The sequence below is a fragment of the Oncorhynchus keta genome, unplaced genomic scaffold (assembly GCF_023373465.1).
Source record: "Oncorhynchus keta strain PuntledgeMale-10-30-2019 unplaced genomic scaffold, Oket_V2 Un_contig_15256_pilon_pilon, whole genome shotgun sequence".
Classification (NCBI taxonomy): domain Eukaryota; kingdom Metazoa; phylum Chordata; class Actinopteri; order Salmoniformes; family Salmonidae; genus Oncorhynchus; species Oncorhynchus keta.
In genome coordinates this window covers 1-24893 of record NW_026279219.1, presented here as the reverse complement: position 1 = coordinate 24893, position 24893 = coordinate 1, and the positions used below count along the sequence as shown (strand labels likewise).

The following is a 24893-nucleotide window of genomic DNA, read 5'->3' as shown; positions in this document are numbered from 1 at the left end:
TATTTAACCAGGTAGGCTAGTTGAGAACACCTTTATTTAACCAGGTAGGCTAGTTGAGAACACCTTTATTTAACCAGGTAGGCCAGTTGAGAACACCTTTATTTAACCAGGTAGGCCAGTTGAGAACACCTTTATTTAACCAGGTAGGCCAGTTGAGAACACCTTTATTTAACCAGGTAGGCTAGTTGAGAACACCTTTATTTAACCAGGTAGGCTAGTTGAGAACACCTTTATTTAACCAGGTAGGCCAGTTGAGAACACCTTTATTTAACCAGGTAGGCCAGGTGAGAACACCTTTATTTAACCAGGTAGGCCAGTTGAGAACAAGTTCTCATTTACAACTGCAACCTGGCCAAGATGAAGCAAATCATTGCGACAAAACAACAGTTACACATGGAGTAAACAAACATACAGTCAAGTCAATAACACAATAGAAAAATCTATATACAGTGTGTGCAAATGAGGTAAGATAAGGGAGGTAAAGGCAATAAATAGGCCCTATAGGCGAAAATAATTACAATTTAGCATTAATATGGGGATTATTAATATGGGGATGAGGTAGTCGTGTGTGCTATTTACAGATTGGCTGTGTACAGTGATCGGTAAGCTGCTCAGACAGCTGATGCTTAAAGTTAGTGAGGACATAGTCTCCAGCTTCAGTGATTTAAAAAAAAATATATATATATATTTTATTTATTATTATTTTTTTACAATTCGTTCCAGTTATTGGCATCGGAAAACTCGAATGAAAGGCAGCCAAATGAGGAGTTCGCTTTGGGGATGACTAGTGAAATATACCTGCTGGAGCGCGTGCTGCTGGGTGTTGCTATGGTGACCAGTTAGCTTTAGGGAACTCGGATGATACGAAAGAGTTTGAATAGGCTAATAATAGGCATTGTAACAATGGCGGATAATTTTAGAGAGGGTCCAGATTGTCTAGCCCAGCTGATTTGTAGGGTCCAGATTTTGCAGCTCTTTCAGAACATCAGCGATTTGGGTGAAGGGTAGCGGGGGACGAGGGGGCTGGAGATGTTGGCCAGGGAAGGGGTAGCCAGGGGGAAAGCATGGCCAGCTGTAGAAAAATGCTTATTGAAATGTTCAATTATCGTAGATTTATCGGTGGTGACAGTGTTTCCTAACCTCAGTGCAGTGGGCAGCTGCGAGGAGGTGCTCTTATTCTCCATGGACTTTACAGTGTCCCGAAACATTTGGAAATTTGTGTTACAGGATGCAAATTTCTGTTAGGAGACGAAGGCTAGTTTTTCAAACTGAGGGTAGGTTGGTCAGGATGATATCTGAGTGTTCCGTGTTTACCGATTTTAGGGTTGTACCTGGTAGGTTCCTTGATAATTTGTGTGAGATTGAGTGCATCTAGTTTAGATTGTAGGACGGCCGGGTGTTAAGCATATTCCAGTTTTTCAACTAGCATGGGTTGCTAATATGTCAAGGATTATCATCAACTAGCATGGGTTGCTAATATGTCAAGGATTATCATCAACTAGCATGGGTTGCTAATATGACTAGGATTATCATCAACTAGCATGGGTTGCTAATATGACTAGGATTATCATCAACTAGCATGGGATGCTAATATGACTAGGATTATCATCAACTAGCATGGGTTGTTAATATGACTAGGATTATCATCAACTAGCATGGGTTGTTAATATGACTAGGATTATCATCAACTAGCACGGGTTGTTAATATGACTAAGGATTATCATCAACTAGCATGGGTTGCTAATATGACTAGGATTATACCTTTGGCTGCTGGACAATTAAACGTTAATTTGAAAACCTATAGAACGTTATGAAAATGCTGGATTTCAATGGCATATGAAGTCTATAAATAATAGATTATTGGTTTCAATGGCATATGAAGTCTTTATAAAATAATAGATTATTGGTTTCAATGGCATATGAACTCTTTATAGAGTTCCACCCACATTTCTATGGTTGTATTTTGGCTACTTTGAAACAGGGCAAGGAATGCTTCATAAAATGACATAAAACGTCCAGGTTTTAAACAATTAAGTAAATGGTTAAATAGTTTCAAAATGCTGACCACCTCCTCTCAGATTCCAGGTGGGAGAAGTGAGGTGCACAACAGCCACTGACCTTCACTCCGGTCTTGGTTAACATTTGGTCTGAACAAAAACCGCGCCTTGAGAATGTCGACAGAATCAAGCCTTTACGTTGTTAATTATCCTTCATTATGTTTGTCAAACACAATTCATGCCAATAACAGCTAGGTTTCTCCTCCCCACAGAACACTCCCAGACGGTCCTGCTGCAAAGAAGCTACTTATTTTTATTTATATATATTTTATTTTTGCATTTTTAATTGAAACAACCATAGGGAAGGTACTTAATTGTTACTTAGAAATAATTTGATATTGAGATAAAAAAACTGCTGGTTCGACCTTTACTTCATTGTTCTGTTTGAATAAAATACACTGCCTTTAAAAAGTTTGGGGTCATTTAGAAATGTCCTTGTTTTCCATGAAAACACATGAAATGAAATTAGTTGCAAAATGATTAGGAAATATCGTCAAGACGTTGACAAGGTTATAAATAATGATTTTTAATTGAAATAACTTAGCTTTCGTCAAAGAATCCTCCATTTGTAGCAATTACAGCATTGCAGACCTTTGGCATTCTAGTTGTCAATTTGTTGAGGCAATCTGAAGAGATTTCACCCATTACATTACATTTACATTTAAGTCATTTAGCAGACGCTCTTATCCAGAGCGACTTACAAATTGGTGCATTCACCTTATGACATCCAGTGGAACAGCCACTTTACAATAGTGCATCTAAATCTTTTAAATCTTTTAAATCTTTTTTTTCACCCTTCCTGAAGCACGTCCCACAAGTTGGATTGACTTGATGGGAACACAACAGCTTAGTCGGGTTGAGATCTGGTGACTGTGCTGGCCACTCCATTATAGACAGAATACCAGCTGACTGCTTCTTCCCTAAATAGTTAAAGCACAGTTTGGAGCTGTGCTTTGGGTCAATGCCCTGTTTGTGGGAGGGAAATTGGCTCCATTTAGCGTCGTCCACAGAGTATGGCATGGCGTTGCAAAGCGGAGTGATGGCTTCCCTTTTCAAGATCACTTTTACCCTGTACAAATCTCCCACTTTACCACCACCAAAGCACCCCGGACCATCACATTGCCTCCACCAGAAGCAGGGTAGCCTAGTGGTTAGAGCATTGGACTAGTAACCGAAAGGTTGCAAGTTCAAATCCCCAGGCTGACAAGGTGCAAATCTGTCGTTCTGCCCCTGGAACAGGCAGTTAACCCACTGTTCCTAGGCCGCCATTGAAAATAAGAATTTGTTCTTAACTGACTTGCCTAGTTAAATAAAGGATTTTTTTATTTTTTAAAAGCACTCCAACATATATGAAAACATTTCTGTGTCTGCAGAATGTTGTTTTTGTGATCTGAACACCTCAAACTTAGATTTCTGTCCATAACACTTTTTGTCCAATATTCACATGTCTGTTCTTTTGCCCATCTTATTCCAAATGCATGCTTTTCAACCGTTCGCTGCCTGCACCCGCACACCCGACTAGCATCACCACTCCTGGATGGTTCCGACCTAGAATATGTGGACATCTATAAGTACCTAGGTGTCTGGCTAGACTGTAAACTCTCCTTCCAGACTCATATCAAACATCTCCAATCTAAAATCAAATCTAGAGTCGGCTTTCTATTCCGCAACAAAGCCTCCTTCACTCACGCCAAGCTTACCCTAGTAAAACTGACTATCCTACCGATCCTCGACTTCGGCGATGTCATCTACAAAATTGCTTCCAACACTCTACTCAGCAAACTGGATGCAGTTTATCACAGTGCCATCTGTTTTGTTACTAAAGCACCTTATACCACCCACCACTGCGACCTGTATGCTCTAGTCGGCTGGCCCTCGCTACATATTCGTCGCCAGACCCACTGGCTCCAGGTCATCTACAAGGCCATGCTAGGTAAAAGCTCCGCCTTATCTCAGTTCACTGGTCACGATGGCAACACCCATCCGTAGCACGCGCTCCAGCAGGTGTATCTCACTGATCATCCCTAAAGCCAACACCTCATTTGGCCGCCTTTCGTTCCAGTTCTCTGCTGCCTGTGACTGGAACGAATTGTAATAATCGCTGAAGTTGGAGACTTATCTCCCTCACCAACTTCAAACATCTGCTATCTGAGCAGCTAACCGATCGCTGCAGCTGTACATAGTCTATTGGTAAATAGCCCACCCAATTTTACCTACCTCATCCCATACTGTTTTTATTTATTTACTTTTCTGCTCTTTTGCACACCAATATCTCTACCTGTACATGACCATCTGATCATTTATCACTCCAGTGTTAATCTGCTAAATTGTAATTATTCGCCTACCTCCTCATGCCTTTGCACACAATGTATATAGACTCCTTTTTTCTACTGTGTTATTGACTTGTTAATTGTTTACTCCATGTGTAACTCTGTGTTGTCTGTTCACACTGCTATGCTTTATCTTGGCCAGGTCGCAGTTGCAAATGAGAACTTGTTCTCAACTAGCCTACCTGGTTAAATAAAGGTGTTCTCAACTGGCCTACCTGGTTAAATAAAGGTGTTCTCAACTAGCCTACCTGGTTAAATAAAGGTGTTCTCAACTGGCCTACCTGGTTAAATAAAGGTATTCTCCAACTGGCCTACCTGGTTAAATAAAAGTGTTCTCAACTGGCCTACCTGGTTAAATAAAGGTGTTCTCAACTGGCCTACCTGGTTAAATAAAGGTGTTCTCAACTAGCCTACCTGGTTAAATAAAGGTGTTCTCAACTGGCCTACCTGGTTAAATAAAGGTGTTCTCAACTAGCCTACCTGGTTAAATAAAGGTGAAAGAAAAATACATTTTATTTTTATCGGCCAGTCGGATATGGCTTTTTCTTCGCAACTCTGCCTAGAAGGCCAGCGTCCTGGAGTCGCCTCTTTACTGTTAACGCTGAGACTGGACAGAGGAACTCTGCCTAGAAGGCCAGCGTCCTGAGTTGCTTCTTTACTGTTAACGCTGAGACTGGACAGAGGAACTCTGCCTAGAAGGCCAGCGTCCTGGAGTTGCTTCTTTGCTGTTAACGCTGAGACTGGACAGAGGAACTCTGCCTAGAAGGCCAGCGTCCTGAAGTTGCCTCTTTACTGTTAACGCTGAGACTGGACAGAGGAACTCTGCCTAGAAGGCCAGCGTCCTGGAGTTGCCTCTTTACTGTTAACGCTGAGACTGGACAGAGGAACTCTGCCTAGAAGGCCAGCGTCCTGGAGTTGCCTCTTTGCTGTTGACTTTGAGACTGGTGTTTTGTGGTTACTATTTAAGGAAGCTGCCAGTTGAGGACTTGTGAGGTGTCTGTTTCTCAAACTAGACACTCTAATGTACTTGTTCTCTTGCTCAGTTGTGCACCGGGGCCTCCCACTCCTATTTATATTCTGTTTCTTGGCAATTTCTCGCATGGAATAGCCTTAATTTCTCAGAACAAGAATAGACTGATGAGTTTCAGAATAAAGTCCTTTGTTTCTGGCCATTTTGAGCCTGTAATCGAACCCACAAATGCTGATGCTCCAGATACTCAACTAAAGTATTAACTAGTTAAAGAAGACCAGTTTTATTGCTTCTTTAATCAGGACAACAGTTTTAAGCAATGCTAACATAATTGTAAATGGGTTTTCTAATGATCAGTTAGCGCTTTTAAAATGATCAACTTGGATTAGCTAACACAATGTGCCATTGAAAAACAGGAGCGGTGGTTGCTGATAATGGGCCTCTGTACATCTATGTAGATATTCCACTCAAAAATCAGCCGTTTCCAGCTACAATAGTCATTTACAACATTAACAATGTATACACTGTATTTCTGATCAATTTGATGTAATTTTAATGGACCAAAAAATGGCTTTTCTTTAAAAAACAAGGAACTTTCTAAGTGACACAACTTTTGAATGGTAGTGTATGTAATTCGAAAAATAAACATTGCGGCAATTCATATCTTGAAGTAAAACAGCTGTAAATAAGACTTTAACTTTGTGGTCCTTCTGTGGCTCAGTTGGTAGAGCATGGCGCTTGTAACGCCAGGGTAGTGGGTTCGATTCCGGGACCACCCATACGTAGAATGTATGCACACATGACTGTAAGTCGCTTTGGATAAAAGCGCCAGCTAAATGGCATATATTATTATTATTATTATTATAACCCCCTGGTCCCTGGGCGTGTTGCTGGCTACTCTTTCTATTTGGCTGGCTACTTTACATACTTGTGGAAAACGCGTGTGTTTGTGTGTGTGGTCCAGGGCCACCCTAAGGTATGTGAGAAGCTGAAGGCACTGATGGTAGAGTGGGCAGAGGACTTTAGGAATGACCCTCAGCTCAGCCTGATTTCAGCCATGATCAAGAACCTCAGGGAACAGGGGGTCACCTTCCTGCTGTGGGCTCTCAGGTGGGTGCACTGGGGGAGGGAGGGGTCACCTTCCCTGCTGTGGGCTCTCAGGTGGGTGCACTGGGGAGGGGGGGTCACCTTCCCTGCTGTGGGCTCTCAGGTGGGTGCACTGGGGAGGGGGGTCACCTTCCTGCTGTGAGCTCTCAGGTGGGTGCACTGGGGAGGGGGTCACCTTCCCTGCTGTGGGCTCTCAGGTGGGTGCACTGGGGAGGGGGGGTGACCTTCCCTGCTGTGGGCTCTCAGGTGGGTGCACTGGGGAGGGGGGGGTCACCATCCCTGCTGTGGGCTCTCAGGTGGGTGCACTGGGGAGGGGGGGTCACCTTCCCTGCTGTGAGCTCTCAGGTGGGTGCACTGGGGAGGGGGGTCACCTTCCTGCTGTGGGCTCTCAGGTGGGTGCACTGGGGAGGGGGTCACCTTCCCTGCTGTGGGCTCTCAGGTGGGTGCACTGGGGAGGGGGGTCACCATCCCTGCTGTGGGCTCTCAGGTGGGTGCACTGGGGAGGGGGGTCACCTTCCCTGCTGTGGGCTCTCAGGTGGGTGCACTGGGGAGGGGGTCACCTTCCCTGCTGTGGGCTCTCAGGTGGGTGCACTTGTGAGGGGGTCACCATCCCTGCTGTGGGCTCTCAGGTGGGTGCACTGGGGAGGGGGTCACCTTCCTGCTGTGGGCTCTCAGGTGGGTGCACTGGGGGGTAGGCTACTGTGTGATTATAAAACATTAGAGATTAAGCGTGTTTGCTGTTACAAGGCTGCATTCATTCTTGGATATTGGTCTGTTTAGGCTGCGGAGAAAGCTAAAGCAAGTCCTGCTTTAGTGGCAAAGGATCCATCCACCTTAACCAACAAGAAGGAGGAGGAAGACCTGGCTAAAGGTAAAGACACTCACTAGACTGGGTTCTAGATATAAACTAGACCTGGCTAAAGGTAAAGACACCCACTAGACTGGGTTCTAGATATAAACTAGACCTGGCTAAAGGTAAAGACACCCACTAGACCGGGTTCTAGATATAAACTAGACCTGGCCAAAGGTAAATAGACTGTCTTCTGGAGTAAAGTTTGTAACAACATGATCATTGAATTAGCATATTACTATGTGATTTGCCACAGTTGGCCATTCCTCTAAATGTATATTAGTACAAAATGTAATTGTCAATCTCTGACTCTGTCCTCTTGTCTTCTGCCCCCTTCTCCTCTCCTGTCTTCCATTCTCCTCTCCTCCCCAGCCATAGAGTTATCTCTAAAGAGCAGCGAAGTCAGCCTGGGTCAGGGCTGTCTGGGTCTGGTTTGTACCCCAGCGCCTCTTTCCTCTCTTCCCAGAGGCCTGAGGGCAGGAAGGTCAGGGCCATCTATGACTTTGAGGCTGCAGAGGACAACGAGCTCACCTTTAAGTCTGGAGAGGTCATCACTATCCTGGATGACAGGTCAGGTCACCTTGCCATTCCAACCCTAAACCCTATCCCTACCATACCAACCCCAAACCCTATCCATTCCAACCCTACCATACCAACCCTATCCCTACCATACCAACCCCAAACCCTATCCATTCCAACCCTACCATTCCAACCCTATCCCTACCATACCAACCCCAAACCCTATCCATTCCTACCCTATCCCTACCATACCAACCCCAAACCCTATCCATTCCTACCCTATCCCTACCATACCAACCCTAAACCCTATCCATTCCAACCCTACCATACCAACCCTATCCCTACCATACCAACCCTATCCCTACAAAACCAACCCTATCCCTACCATACCAATCCTATCCTTACCATACCAACCCTATCCCTACCATACCAACCCTATCCCTACCATACCAACCCTATCCCTACCATACCAACCCTATCCCTACCATACCAACCCTATCCCTACCATACAAACCCTATCCATACCAACCCTAAACCCTATCCCTACCATATCAATCCTAAACCCTATCCCTACCATATCAATCCTAAACCCTATCCCTACCATATCAATCCTAAACCCTATCCCTACCATATCAACCCTAAACCCTATCCCTACCATATCAACCCTAAACCCTATCCCTACCATATCAACCCTAAACCCATCATCCATACCATATCAATCCATATCAACCCTATCCCTACCATACAGACCATCCATCCCATACCAACCCTAAACCCTCATCCCTACCATATCCAATCCTATCAACCCTATCCCTACCATACAAACCCTATCCATACCAACCCTAAACCCTATCCCTACCATATCAACCCTAAACCCTATCCCTACCATATCAACCCTAAACCCTATCCCTACCATATCAACCCTAAACCCTATCCCTACCATATCAACCCTAAACCCTATCCCTACCATACCAACCCTCTATCCCTACCATACCAACCCTAAACCCTATCCCTACATACCAACTCTAGACCCTATCCCTGCCACACCAACCATAAACCCTATCCCTGCCATACCAACCCTAAACCATATCCCTATCATACCAACTCTAAACCTTATCCCTACCACACCAGCCATAAACCCTATCCCTGCCATACCACTATCCCTACCATACCAACCCTAAACCCTATCCATATCATACCAACTCTAAACCTTATCCCTACCACACCAACCATAAACCCTATCCCTGCCATACCACTAACCCTACCATACCAACCCTAAACCCTATCCATATCATACCAACTCTAAACCTTATCCCTACCACACCAACCATAAACCCTAACCCTGCCATACCACTAACCCTGCCATACCAACCCTAACCCCTAAACCCTATCCCTACCATACCAACTCTAAACTATATCCGTGCCATACCAACCCTAAACCCTATCCCTACCATACCAAACCTAAACCCTATCCCTGCCATACCAACCCTAAACCCTATCCCTGCCATACCAAACCTAAACCCTATCCCTATCATACCAACCCTAAACCCTATCCATTCCAACCCTACCATACCAACCCTATCCCTACCATACCAACCCTATCCCTACAAAACCAACCCTATCCCTACCATACCAACCCTATCCCTACCATACCAACCCTATCCCTACAAAACCAACCCTATCCCTACCATACCAATCCTATCCCTACCATACAAACCCTATCCCTACCATACAAACCCTAAACCCTATCAACCCTAAACCCTATCAACCCTAAACCCTATCCCTACCATATCAACCCTAAACCCTATCCCTACCATATCAACCCTAAACCCTATCCCTACCATACCACTAAACCCTATCCCTGCCATACCAACCATAAACCCTATCCCTGCCATATCAACCCTATCCCTACCATACCACTAAACCCTATCCCTGCCATACCAACCATAAACCCTATCCCTGCCACACCAACCATAAACCCTATCCCTGCCATACCACTATCCATGCCATACATACCCTATCCCTACATACCAACTCTAAACCATATCCCTGCCACACCAAACCTAAACCCTATCCCTACCATATCAACCCTAAACCGTATCCATGCCATACCAATCCTAAACCGTATCCATGCCATACCAACCCTTAAACCCTATCCCTGCCATACCAAACCTAACCCCTAAACCCTATCCCTGCCATAGCAACCCTAAACCCTATCCCTACCATACCAACCCTTAAACCCTATCCCTACCATACCATCCCTAAACCCTATCCCTACATACCAACTCTAAACCTTATCCCTACCACACCAACCATAAACCCTATCCCTGCCATACCACTAACCCTACCATACCAACCCTAAACCCTATCCATGCCATACCAACCCTAAACCGTATCCCTGCCACACCAACCCTAAACCCTATCCCTATCATACCAACCCTAAACCATATCCCTGTCATACCAACCCTAAACCGTATCCATGCCATACCAAACCTAACCCCTAAACCCTATCCCTACCATACCAACCCTAAACTATATCCATGCCATACCAACCCAATCCCTACCATTCCAATAAACCCTATCCCTACCATAGCAACCCTAAACCCTATCCCTACCATACCATCCCTAAACCCTATCCCTACCACACCAACCCTAAACCCTATCCCTGCCATACCAACTCTAAACCCTATCCCTAACATACCATTATCCCTGCCATACTAACCCTTAGCCCTAAACCCTATCCCTACTATACCAACCCTAAACCATATCCCTACCAACCCTACCCCTACCATTCCACTAACCCTGCCATACCACTAACCCTGCCATACAAACCCTAAACCCTATCCCTATCATACCACTATTGCTTCCATACCAACCCTATCCCTGCCATACCACTAACCCTGCCATACCAACCCTAAACCATATCCCTACCAACCCTACCCCTAAAATTCCACTAACCCTGCCATACCATTAACCCTGCCATACAAACCCCTAAACACTATCCCGACCATACCAACTCTAAACCGTATCCCTGCCATACCATTAACCCTGCCATACATACCCTATCCCTGCCATACCAACCCTAAACCCTATCCCTGCCATACCAACCATAAACCCTATCCCTGCCATACCACTAACCCTACCATACAAACCCTAACCCCTAAACCATATCCCTGCCATACCACCGTGTGCTGTATCGCCCAGGAGTAGTGGGCCCTGTTTAGCCCAGGAGTAGTGGGCCCTGTTTAGCCCAGGAGTAGTGGGCCCTGTTTAGCCCAGGAGTAGTGGGCCCTGTTTAGCCCAGGAGTAGTGGTTCTTCTGGGCTGTGTCTGGGAAACCAGTCCTTACTGTTCACTAACAGGCTGTATTTTGGGGTTTCAGTGACCCCAACTGGTGGAAAGGAGAAACGTATCAGGGAGTTGGACTTTTCCCCTCAAACTTTGTAACGGCTGATCTGACTGCAGAGCCTGAGATGAGTGAGTTCACATGCACCAGGGTTTCTGTTAGGAAAATGTGGCGGCGGTCATTTGACTACCAGCATTTTAATTTACCGGACATTTGACAAATGTACTGGACCCATATTTATTGGGTGCGTAACCAGATTAGGGCATCCACTCACGGTGCTCAGAATGACAGAAATCACATTATGGTCATTAATCTAAATAAAACATCCAAATCAAGAATGCAACGAGCGTGGTTTCCTTACCGAATTCTGATGCGCACTTTGAAGATGTTAGTAACATTCCACATGTACTTTTTGTCAGCCAACAAGACCAGTAACGAACAGCAAAATCACAAGCCAACAAGACAAGTAACGAACAGCAGATGTTCATGTAACTATCCCCATAGTAGAAAAGTTTGTTGAGAAAGTAATATCCTATTGCAAACAGACTCTGGGACTGTTGTGGGACGGTAGATCCCAAATGCATACAACCAGTAGGCTTAGGCTACAGTAGGCTTAGGCTACATAAAAATAAACTAATGTTTTAAAGCAAGGAGTCTTTTGCAACAGATAATAACATTTTGCTTAATGTTGATAACTATTATTTATTCACATTATAACTGCAGCAATGTGCACAAGGCATTAGGCTATGCGCTAATGTTCGTTCCATAATGCAATTGGTGGGAAAACACAGTTGTCAAAAGTGCGCAAGCGGTTTCATGTGACATAGATAAAAATATCTGTTAGAAATGTAGAAAGAGGGGAGATTTAAAGATGCATCAACTAGCATGGGATGATAATATGACTAGGATTATCATCAACTAGCATGGGATGATAATATGACTATGATTATCATCAACTAGCATGGGATGCTAATATGACTAGGATTATCATCAACTAGCATGGGATGCTAATATGACTAGGCTTATCATCAACTAGCATGGGATGCTAATATGACTAGGATTATCATCAACTAGCATGGGTTGTTAATATGACTAGGCTTATCATCAACTAGCATGGGATGCTAATATGACTAGGATTATCATCAACTAGCATGGGATGCTAATATGACTGATTATCATCAACTAGCATGGGATGCTAATATGACTGATTATCAACAACTAGCATGAGATGCTAATATGACTATGATTATCATCAACTAGCATGACATGCTAATATGACTAGGATTATACCTTTGGCTGCTGGACAAAAATAATGTTGATTTGAAAACCTATAGAATGTTATAAAAATGCTGTTTTCAATGGCATATGAAGTCTATAAATAAGACTACTGGTTTCAAAGGCATGTGGAAGTCTTTATAAAATAATGGACTACTGGTTTCAATGGCAAATGGGAGTATTTAAAAAATAAAAAAGTAAATACCTCCAAGGATATGGTCTGATTTTGGCTAGGCTACTTTGAAGCAAGGTAAGACATGCCTCATATGTGGTTAAAAACGTTCAGGTTTCAAACAATTGTGTTTTCAAAATGCATGCGACCTCCAGCTCATTGCAAAGTGGTGTGTGATGCGTTGAAGGCTGCCTTCCGTTGCCTATACATTTGAATGGTGAATGGGAAGCACACTTCAATCACCACTTGAGAAATACAAATAGTACCTCGACACGGGATTGTATTTAGAATTGTTGCGCAATGATTTGGCTCGAAACACCCAACGAATTAGCAGTTTGAGATGCTGTCTGACATATTTTCCACTCAAAGGCTCTATCTGAATGCTGTGCCTGTGTGATGAATTAGATTAATGTAACGAATACACACATGCATTAATTCAATTCCACTAAATTATGGAAATTAACCTATTTTTTAATCTCCTGGATAATTGGCAGTAGCTGTTTTGTTTTGTTTTTAACTGCCAAAGCCGCCTATTACCTCTTAACGGAAAACCTGACACACACACACACACACACACACACACACACACACAGCCCCCTGGCTATCTCCATGTCCCCCTGGCTGTCCATGTCTCCTCTATAACTGTTCCCCAGATTGTTGCTGTAAATGAGAATGTGTTCTCGGACAATTTACCTGAGAAAATAGGGGTTAAATAAAAATAAAACCATGACTGCCTCCATGTCCCCCCGACTGTCCCCCTGACTGTCCCCCTACTGTCCCCCTGACTGTCCCCCTGACTGTCCCCCTGACTGTCCCCCTGACTGCCCCCCTGACTGTCCCCCCCTGACTGTCCCCCCTGACTGCCCCCCTGACTGTCCCCCCGACTGTCTGTCCCCCCGACTGTCTGTCCCCTGACTGTCTGTCCCCCTGACTGTCCTGTGTCCACAGTGAAGACAGAAAAGAAGACGGTGCAGTTCAGTGAGGAGGTCCAGGTGGAGAGCATAGAGCCTGAGCCTGAACCGGTCTACATAGACGAGGTACGACAGCTTTATTCTACAGCTTTATGTACAATACAAGTCAAAAGTTTGGACACACCTACTCATTCAAGAGTATTTCTTAATATTATTTTTCTACATTGTACAATAATAATGAAGACATCAAAACTATGAAATAACACATATAGAATCATGTAGTAATCAAACAAATCGAAATATTTTCAAATAGCCACCCTTTGCCTTGAAGACAGGTCATCTGATGCAGCACTCCATCACTTTCCATCTTGGTCAAATAGTCCTTATACAGCCTGGAGATGTGTTGGGCCATTGTCCTGTTGGAAAAACAAATGAGAGTTCCAATAAGTGCAAACCAGATGGGATGGCGTATCGCTGCAGAATGCTGTGGTCGTCATGCTGGTTAAGTGTGCCCTGAATTCTAAATAAATTACAGACCGTGTCACCAGCAAAACACCATCACACCTTCTCCTCCATGGTGGGAAATACACATGCAGAGATCTTCCGTTCTGCGTCTTACAAAGACAGGGTGGTTGGAACCAAAAATCTCAAATTTTCACTCCAGACCAAAGGACAGATTTCCACTGGTCTAATGTCCATTGCTCGTGTTTCTTGACCCTAACAAGCCTATTCTTATTATTGGTGTCCTTTTGTAGTGGTTTCTTTGCAGCAATGTGACCATGAAGGCCTGAATCACACATTATAGTTGATGTCTGTTATTTGAATTCTGTGAAGCATTTATCTGGCTGCAATTTCTGAGGCTGGTAACTAATGAACTTATCTTCCTGTCCTGTGTCGGTCCTCATGAGAGACAGTTAACTCTCTAACTCTGGAGTCTTCTTCTGTCCTGTGGCGGTCCTCATGAGAGACAGTTAACTCTAATGAACTTGTCCTCTGCAGCAGAGGTAACTCTAGGTCTTCCTGTCCTGTGGCGGTCCTCATGAGAGCCAGTTTCATCATAGCGCTTGATGGTTTGCGACTGCACTTGAAGGAACTTTTTCAAAGTTTTTCAAATGTTCCGTATTGACTGACCTTCGTGTCTTAAAGTAATGATGCACTGTCATTTTCTCTTTGCTTATTTGAGCTGTTCTTGCCATATTATGGACTTGGTATTTTTGCCAAATAGGGGCTGTCTTATGTATACCACCCCTCCTTGCCACAACACAACTGATTAGCTCAAGCGCATTAAGAAGGAAAAAAATTCCACAAATGAACTTTTAACAAGGCACACCTGTTAATGGAAATGCATTCAGGTAACTACCTCATAAAGCTGGTTGAGAGAATGCCAAGAGTGTGCAAAGCTGTCATCGAGGCAAAGGGTGGCTACTTTGAAGAATCTCGAATTTAAAATATATTTAGATTTGTTTAATGCTTTTTGGTAACACATGGAATCATGTAGTTATTTCATTGTTTGGATGTCTTCACTATTATTCTACAATGTAGAAAATAATAGAAATAACGAAAGCTCTTAAAATGAGGTGTTCTAAGACTTGACTGCGTGTTTGGAAAGTGTTCAGACCCCTTGACTTTTTCCACGTTTTGTTCATTACAGTCCTATTCTAAAATTGATTAAGTGGGGTTTTCCCTCATCAATCTACCCCATAATGACAAAGCAAAGTTTTTAAATAATTTTTGCAGATTTATAAAATAAAAAAAACGTACTGTTTACTCTTTCCTTTGTTGAAGCACCTTTGGCAGCAATTACAGCCTCGAGTCTTCTTGGGTATGACTCTACAGGCTTTGCACATGTGTATTTGGGAGTTTCTCCCCATTCTTCTCTGCAGATCCTCTCAAGCTCTGTCAGGTTTGTTGGGCGTCTTTGCTGCACTGCTGTTTCAGATTTCTCCAGAGATGTTCGATTGGGTTCAAGTCCAGGCTCTGGCTGGGCCGGCTCAAGGAAATTGAGACTTGTCCCGAAGCCGCACCTCGTTGTCTTGGCTGTGCTTAGAATTCGTTATCCTGCTGAAAGATAAACCTTTGCCCCAGTGTAATGTTCTGAGGCGGTTTTGGAACAGGTTTCATCAAGGATCTCTTTGTACTTTTCTCCCAGTTCATCTTTCCCTCAATCTGACTAGTCTCCCAGTTCCTGCTGCTGTAAAACATCCCCACAGCATGATGCTGCCACCACCATGCTTCACCGTAGGGGTTGGTGCCAGGTTTCCTCAAGATGTGACTCTTAGCATTCAGGCCAAAGAGTTAAGTCTTGGTTTGAATGATGGAGGTCACTGTGTTCTTGGATCTTCAATGCTGCATATATTTTTGGGTACTCTTCCCCACATCTGTGCGTTGACACAATCCTGTCTCGGAGCTCTACGGACAGATTCCTTGACCTCATGGCTTGGTTATTGCATTGACCTGCACTGTCAACTTATATAGACAGGTGTATGCCTTTCAAATAATGTCAATCAATTGAATTGAACACAGGCAGACTCTAATCAAATTGTAGAAACACCTCCAGGATGAACAATGGAGACCAGAGCTGAATTTATAGCCTCCCTAACCAAGGGTCTGAATACTTTAAAAATATATATATTTCACCTTTATTTAATAGAGGTAGGCCAGTTGAGAACAAGTTCTCATTTACAACTGCAACCTGGCCAAGAGGAAGCATAAACGTTGCGACACAAACAAACGTGCAGTCAATAACACAAAATAAAAATAGGAAGATCTTTGTACAGTGTGTGCAATTGTAGAGGAGTAAGGAGGTAGGCAATAAATAGGCCATGGAGGTGAGAATAATTTTAATTTAGCATTAATACTGGAGTGATATATGTGCAGATGATGTGCAAGTAGAGATACTGGGGTGCAAAGAGCAAGAGGGTAAGTAATAATATGGGGGTGAGGTAGTCGGGTGTGCTGTTTACAGATTGGCTGTGTACAGGTACAGTGATCGGTAAGCTGCTCTGACAGCTGATGCTTAAAGTTAGTGAGGGAGATATGAGTCTCAGCTTCAGTGATTTTTTTTTTGCAATTCGTTCCAGTCATTGGCAGTAGAGAACTGGAAGGAAAGGCATCAAAGTAAGTGTTGGCTTTGGGGATGACCAGTGGAATATACCTGCCGTAGCGCGTGAGTGTTAGGCGGGGCTTTACTAGCAAAGACTTATAGATGACCTGGAGCCCCAGTGGGTTTAGCGGCGGATATATGAAGGAGCCAGCCAACGAGCATACAGGTCCCAGTGGTGGGATGTATATGGGGCTTTGGTGATAAACGGATGGCATTGGCGGTAGACTGCATCCAGTTTGCTGAGTAGAAGTTGGAGGCTATTTTGTAAATGACATCGCTGTAGTCCAGGATGGGTAGGAGAGTCAGTTTACGAAGGTATGTTGGCAACATGAGTTAAGGAGGCTTTGTTGTGAGGTGGAAGCCGATTCTACATTTCATTTTGCATTGGAGAGGCTTAATGTGAGTCTGGAAGGAGGTTTACACATAGCCAGACACTTAAGTATTTGTAGTTGTCCACATATTCTAGTCAGAACCATCAGAGTAGTGATGGTAGACGGGCGGGGAGGGTGCAGGCAGCATGAAGAGCGTGCACTTAGTTTTACTACATTTAAAGCAGTTTGGAGGCCACGGTTGGAGTGTTGTATGGCGTTGAAGCTTACCACTAATATGGTATCTATTTTTTTATTTGTAATAGCATTTGCTAATGATTATCTTTGTCATTATGGGGTATTGTGTAGATTGAGGATTTTTTAATTCATTTTTATAGAATAAGGCTGTAACGTAACAAAATGTGGAAAGTCCAGGGGTGTGAATACTTTCCGAATGCACTTTATATGCAAAAGTATATGGACACCCCTTCAAATTAGATTTGGCTAATTTGGCCACACCTGCAACAGGTGTATACAACTGAGCACACAGCCATGCAGTGTCCATAGTCAAACATTGGCCGTAGAATGACCTTACTGGAGAACTCAGTGACTGTCAACGTGGCCACGTCATAGGATGCCAACTTTTCAACAAGTCACTTCGTAAAATTTCTGCCCTGCTAGAACTGCCCCGGTCAGCAGTAAGTTCAAAGTGGAAACGTCTAGGAGCAACAACGGCTCAGCCGCAAAGTGGTGGGCCACACAAGCTGGGAGCTTCATGAAATGGTTTTCCATGACCATGCAGCCGCACACAAGCGTAAGATCACTATGCGCAATGCTAAGCGTCTGCTGGAGTGGTGTTAAGAACTCGACCTGCCCCAATGCATAGTGCTAACTGTAAACTTTGGTGGAGGAGGAACAATGGTTCGGGCCCCTTGCCCTTCACTGGAGCTAATCTTAACACTACACAATACAATGACATTCTAAACAATTCTGTGCTTCTCACATTGTTGCAACAGTTTGGGGAAGGCCCTTTCCCAGTTCATCATGACAATGCCCCATGCAGGAATCAAGGTCCATACAGAAATGGTTTGTCGAGATCGGTGTGGAACTTGACTGACCTGCACAGAGCCATGACCTCAATCCCATTGAACACCTTTTTGGTGAATTGGAACGCCGACTGCGAACCTAAATGGCCAACATCAGTGCCGACCTCACTAATGCTTTCCTGGCTGAATGGAAGTAAGTCCCTGCAGCAATGTACCAACATCTAGTGGAAAGCCAGAAGAGTGGAGGCTGTTATAGCAGCAAAGGGGGGACCAACTCCATATTAATGCCCATGATTTTGGAATGAGATGTTCAACGAGAAGGTATCCACATACTTTTTGTCATGTAGTGTGTGTGTATATACTTACTATACAAAACATTAAGAACACCTGCTCTTTCCATAGACTATCCAGGTGAAAGGATTGTACAACTGAATGCTTTCAACTAAAAGCTATGAGCCCTAATTGATGTCACTAGTTCAATCCACTTCAATGAAGTGGGTGCGACAAATTTAAAGAATGTTTTTAAGTCTTGAGACATGGATTGTGTATATGTGCCATTCAGAAGGTTAATGGGCAAGACAAAATATTTAAGTGCCTTGGAACGGGGTATGGTAGTAGGTGCCAGAAGCATTGTTTTATCAAGAATTGCAACACGGCTGTTTTTTTTCCATGCTCAACCGTTTTCCTTTTGTCTCAAGAATGGTCCACCACCCAAAGGACATTCAGCCAACTTGACTCAACTGTAGGAAGCATTGGAGTCATCATGAGCCAGCATCCCTGTGGAACGCTTTCCACACCTTGTAGAGTCCATGGCCCGACGAATGGAGGCTATTCTGACCGCAAAAGGGCACAACTCTTATTAGGAAGGTGTTCCAAATGTTCGGTATACTCAGTGTATACTATTGTAGGTGTAATGTTTTACTTCCTTTTATAAAAAATAAAATCTCTACTGAAGTTCTATTTGGTTATTTTTTTCCTCACCAGGAGAAAATGGACCAGCTGCTGCACATGATCCAGAGTGCAGATCCAACAGACAACCAGTCTGATGCCTGTGAGCTGCTGCAGCTAGAGGGTGAGACCAACTTACTAATTCTTACAGCTAGACTGACTTACTGAACAACTATTACTAAATAACAAATTCTTACAATACTGATTTAATAAACAACTATTACTAACTCTTTCAGCTAGAGGGTAAGATTGACTTACTGAACAACTTTTACTAACAGCTAGTTAGTTAGTCAATTTTGCCCTCTAGCTGTGAGAGTTACTTAGTCATTCTTACCGTCTATCTAATCAAACAGCTAGAGGGTAATACTCACTTAATAAACAACTATTACTAACTAACTCTTTCAGCTAGAGGGTAATACTGATTTAATAAACAACTATTACTAACTAACTCTTTCAGCTAGAGGGTAATACTGATTTAATAAACAACTATTACTAACTCTTACAGCTAGAGGGTAAGCTTGACAACTATTACTAACTAACATTTACAGTTAGAGGGGATAAGACCTACTAACAAAAACAGCTTGAGGGTAAGACTAACTCTTAAAGCTAAATGCTAAGTCTATCCATCTATCTATCTCTCTGTCTCTTACATCTAGAGGGTAATACTGATTTAATAAACAACTATTACTAACTCTTACAGCTAGAGGGTAAGATTGACAACTATTACTAACTAACTCTTTCATCTAGAGGGTAATACTGATTTAATAAACAACTATTACTAACTCTTACAGCTAGAGGGTAAGATTGACAACTATTACTAACTAACATTTACAGTTAGAGGGGATAAGACCTACTAACCAAAACAGCTTGAGGGTAAGACTAACTCTTAAAGCTAAATGCTAAGTCTATCCATCTATCTATCTCTGTCTCTTACAGCTAGAGGTTAAGACTGACTAACTAATAGGTATGTAACAATTCACCGATGCGCATCAGTCACTGATTTCAATGTTTAAGATGGTTTGTGGACCCCAAAACCGATTCAAACATTACGAATTTCAAATTCACCAACATTTTTGGCTCATATTACTTTCTTCCTTACAAAAATACCTGATCTCCTCTGGTGTCTAGCTAAGCATTTAACTGTCTCAGTTGCAAAAGCAACAAGGAGTTTTCACAAAACTGCATTCAGCAAACAGAATTGCGATAGCTAGATATGTACTGTCCCACAAAATTGCTAAACATAGAAAGCCATTCGCTGAGTTAGAATTCATTAAAGAATGTTTAATTGACTCTGCAGTAATACTTTGCCCCGACAAGAAAGCTGTTTGAAAATTGGGATTATAAATAGTTAATTATTAATTATGAATAATAAAGAGGGGACAAAACACACATCACGACAAGAGATAACACTACATAAAGAGAGACCTAAGACAATAACATAGTAAGGCAGCAACACATGACAACACAGCATGGTAGCAACACATTACAACAACATGGTAGCAACACAAAACATGGTACAAACATTATTGGGCACAGACAACATCACAAAGGGCAAGAAGGTAGAGACAACAATACATCACGCAAAGCAGACACAACTGTCAGTAAGAGTGTCCATGACTGAGTCTTTGAATGAAGAGATTGAGATAAAACTGTCCAGTTTGAATGTTGTTTGCAGCTCATTCCAGTCGCTAGCTGCAGCAAACTGAAAAGGAGTGACCCATGGATGTGTGCTTTGGGGACCTTTAACATAATGTGACTGGCAGAGCTGGTGTTGTATGTGGAGGATGAGCGGGGTTAGTCGCATTAGATGGGGTGGGAGATGAGGAAATGTTGGAATGTCAAGGCGGCATGGCTGAGTCAAATAGGAATCCTGACTTAATGAAGTGGTTATTAAAGAGCTCAGCCATGTGCTTCTTGTCAGTAACAACCACATCAACATTAAGGGACATGGGCAGCTGTGAGGAGGAGAGTTTATTCTTCAGGTCTTTAACCGTTTCCCAGAACTTCTTGAGGTTAGACCCACAGAGAGAGAACTGCTTCTTAAAGTATCTCAATTTCGCCTTCCGGATAGCCTGAGTGCACTTATTCCTCATTAGCCTGGACGAGAACCAGTCATTCTGAGTATGCGTTTGCTGAGCCTTTCGCCAATGCAATTCTTGAGGTGGAGTAACTCTGCAAGATCACGGTCGAACCAGGGGCTGAACCTGTTTTTAATTCAAATTTTCTTTATGGGGGCGTGTTTGTTAACAATACCATTGAAAATATTAAAAAAGAAGGTCCAAACGTCAAGCTGATTCTGTACCATTTTACAGAGACCAGGTCATGAAGGAAGGCTTGCTCATTCGTTTTTTTAGCAATCGTCTATGACAAATCAGGACAGGTCGTTTCACTGAGCAGCCATTACGAACACAGGCTAAGACTGACTAACTCTTACAGCTAAACGGTAAGAATGACTAACTCCTACAGCTAGGGGCTAAGACTGACCAACTAACTCCTACAGCTAGAGGCTAAGACTGACTGACTAACTCCTACAGCTAGGGGCTACTACTGACCGACTAACTCCTACAGCTAGGGGCTACTACTGACCGACTAACTCCTACAGCTAGGGGCTAAGACTGACTGGCTAACTCCTACAGCTAGGGGCTAAGACTGACTGGCTAACTCCTACAGCTAGGGGCTAAGACTGACCGACTAACTCCTACAGCTAGGGGCTAAGACTGACTGGCTAACTCCTACAGCTAGGGGCTAAGACTGACTGGCTAACTCCTACAGCTAGGGGCTAAGACTGACCGACTAACTCCTACAGCTAGAGGCTAAGACTGACTGACTAACTCCTACAGCTAGGGGCTAAGACTGACTGGCTAACTCCTACAGCTTGGGGCTAAGACTGACCGACTAACTCCTACAGCTAGGGGCTAAGACTGACCGACTAACTCCTACAGCTAGAGGCTAAGACTGACCGACTAACTCCTACAGCTAGGGGCTAGGACTGACTGACTAACTCCTACAGCTAGAGGCTAAGACTGACTGACTAACTCCTACAGCTAGGGGCTAAGACTGACTGGCTAACTCCTACAGCTAGGGGCTAAGACTGACCGACTAACTCCTACAGCTAGAGGCTAAGACTGACCGACTAACTCCTACAGCTAGAGGCTAAGACTGACTAACTAACTCTTGCATCTAGTGGGTAAGACTGACTAACTACTGTCATTAATTATTTATTTAACCCGTTTCTTAATTAAAACACTGGTTGCATTTAGAATACACTATACAGTTACAAAACATTACATAACATTGTTTCTTGTTCTGCTAAGGTGCCTGCAACCAGATGTGTCCCCTCATTGATCAGAAGCTTGAGAGCACTGACAGGTACGGTATTCAGCTTACACCTTACTGACTGATTGCTTGGCTGACTGACTGGTTGCTTGGCTTGACTGACTGGTTGGTTGGTTGGTTGGCTGACTGACTGACTGACTGACTCCTGTGTTTCAGGAAGCATTCAGAGCTGTCAGAGCTGAATGTGAAGTTGATGGAGGCGCTGTCTCTTTATGCTAAGCTTATGAATGAGGACTATGCCATGTACACAAAGCTACAGACCCAGCAGTACTACATGCATCAATCTGCCAACACAGCACAACAGGTAGGTCACTCATCTCTCTCTCTTTCTTGCCCTCTCTCGTTCTTTCTCAAAATGCGGCCCACGGTAGAAAGATAAAAATGTATTGCTGGTTCCCGAGTGGTGCAGTGGTCTAAGGCACTGCATCTCAGTGCAAAAGGAGTCACTCAGTAACTGGTTTGAATCCAGGCAGTATCAAATCCGGCCGTGATTGAGAGTCCCATAGGGCGGTGCACAATTGGCCCAGCATCTTCCGGGTTTGGCCGGGGTAGGCCGTCATTTGTAAAGAAGAATTTGTTCTTAACTGACTTGCCTAGTTAAAATATAGGTTCAATTAAACACATTTTATAAATGTTTTTAAACATTTACATTTACATTTAAGTCATTTAGCAGACGCTCTTATCAGAGCGACTTACAAATTGAAAGATGCATACACCTTATGACAGCCAATGAACAACCACACATCATCTTATTAGGCGCATACCTGCCACCCCACCCCTCTAGTATTCCCTTGAAGAGTGGGGTTTCAGAGTGTCTCCGGAAGAGTAGTGATCAACTCCGCTGTCACAGCGTGGGGAGTTTGTTCCACCATTGGGGCAAGAGCGAACAGTTTTGACGCTGGGCTGAGGCCCGGGAGCTGTACTTCCTCAGTGGTAGGGAGCGAGCAGGCCAGAGGTGGATGGCGCCAGTGCCCTTGTTTGGGTGTAGGGCCTGATCAGAGCCTGGAGGTACTGAGGTGCGTTCCCCTCACAGCTCCGTGGCGAGCACCATGGTCTTATGGCCGGATGCGAGCTTCAACTGGAAGCCAGTGGAGAGCGGAGGAGGCGGGGTGACGTGAGAGAACTTGGGAAGGTTGAACACCAGACGGGCTGCGGCGTTCTGGATGAGTTGTAGGGGTTTAATGGCACAGGCAGGGAGCCCAGCCAACAGCGAGTTGCAGTAATCAAGACGGGAGATGACAAGTGCCTGGATTAGGACCTGCGCCGCTTCCTGTGTGAGGCAGGGTCGTACTCTGCGGATGTTGTAGAGCATGAACCTACAGGAACGGGACACCGCCTTGATGTTAGTTGAGAACGTCAGGGTGTTGTCCAGGATCACGCCAAGGTTCTTAGCGCTCTGGGAGGAGGACACAATGGAGTTGTCAACCGTGATGGCGAGATCATGGAACGGGCAGTCCTTCCCGGGAGGAAGAGGAGCTCCGTCTTGCTGAGGTTCAGCTTGAGGTGGTGATCCGTCATCCACACTGATATGTCTGCCAGACATGCAGAGATGCGATTCGCCACCTGGTCATCAGAAGGGGAAAGGAGAAGATTAATTGTGTGTCGTCTGCATAGCAATGATAGGAGAGACCATGTGAGGTTATGACAGAGCCAAGTGACTTGGTGTATAGCGAGAATAAGAGAGGGCCTAGAACAGAGCCCTGGGGACACCAGTGGTGAGAGCGCGTGGTGAGGAGACAGATTCTCGCCACGCCACCTGGTAGGAGCGACCTGTCAGGTAGGACGCAATCAAGCGTGGGCCGCGCCGGAGATGCCCAACTCGGAGAGGGTGGAGAGGAGGATCTGATGGTTCACAGTATCGAAGGCAGCCGATAGGTCTAGAAGGATGAGAGCAGAGGAGAGAGAGTTAGCTTTAGCAGTGCGGAGCGCCTCCGTGATACAGAGAAGAGCAGTCTCAGTTGAATGACTAGTCTTGAAACCTGACTGATTTGGATCAAGAAGGTCATTCTGAGAGAGATAGCGGTAGAGCTGGCCAAGGACGGCACGCTCAAGAGTTTTGGAGAGAAAAGAGAGAGGGATACTGGTCTGTAGTTGTTGACATCGGAGGGATCGAGTGTAGGTTTTTCAGAAGGGGTGCAACTCTCGCTCTCTTGAAGACGGGAGGGACGTAGCCAGCGGTCAGGGATGAGCGAGGTGAGGTAAGGGAGAAGGTCTCCGGAAATGGTCTGGAGAAGAGAGGAGGGGATAGGGTCAAGCGGGCAGGTTGTTGGGCGGCCGGCCGTCACAAGACGCCAGATTTCATCTGGAGAGAGAGGGAGAAAGAGGTCAGAGCAACATTAAACATTGTTGAACGAAAACAGTTTTCTCTAAGGAAAAGAGGGGAGTTGGCTACAGAACCTGTATATGAAAGGCAGTGGTAACGTGGGAGGGTTGAGAGAGACTACAGATCCTGTATATGAAAGGCAGTGGTAACGTGGGAGGGCTGAGAGAGACTACAGAACCTGTATATGAAAGGCAGTGGTAACGTGGGAGGGCTGAGAGAGACTACAGATCCTGTATATGAAAGGCAGTGGTAACGTGGGAGGGCTGAGAGAGACTACAGATCCTGTATATGAA

At 44.3% G+C, this 24893-nt stretch overlaps 1 pseudogene; it reads left to right on the top strand.

The window, feature by feature from the left end:
* The first annotated feature begins 6601 nt into the window (after nt 1-6601).
* Nucleotides 6602-22834, top strand: LOC127918911 (signal transducing adapter molecule 1-like; annotated as a pseudogene).
* Nucleotides 22835-24893: the final 2059 nt, after the last annotated feature.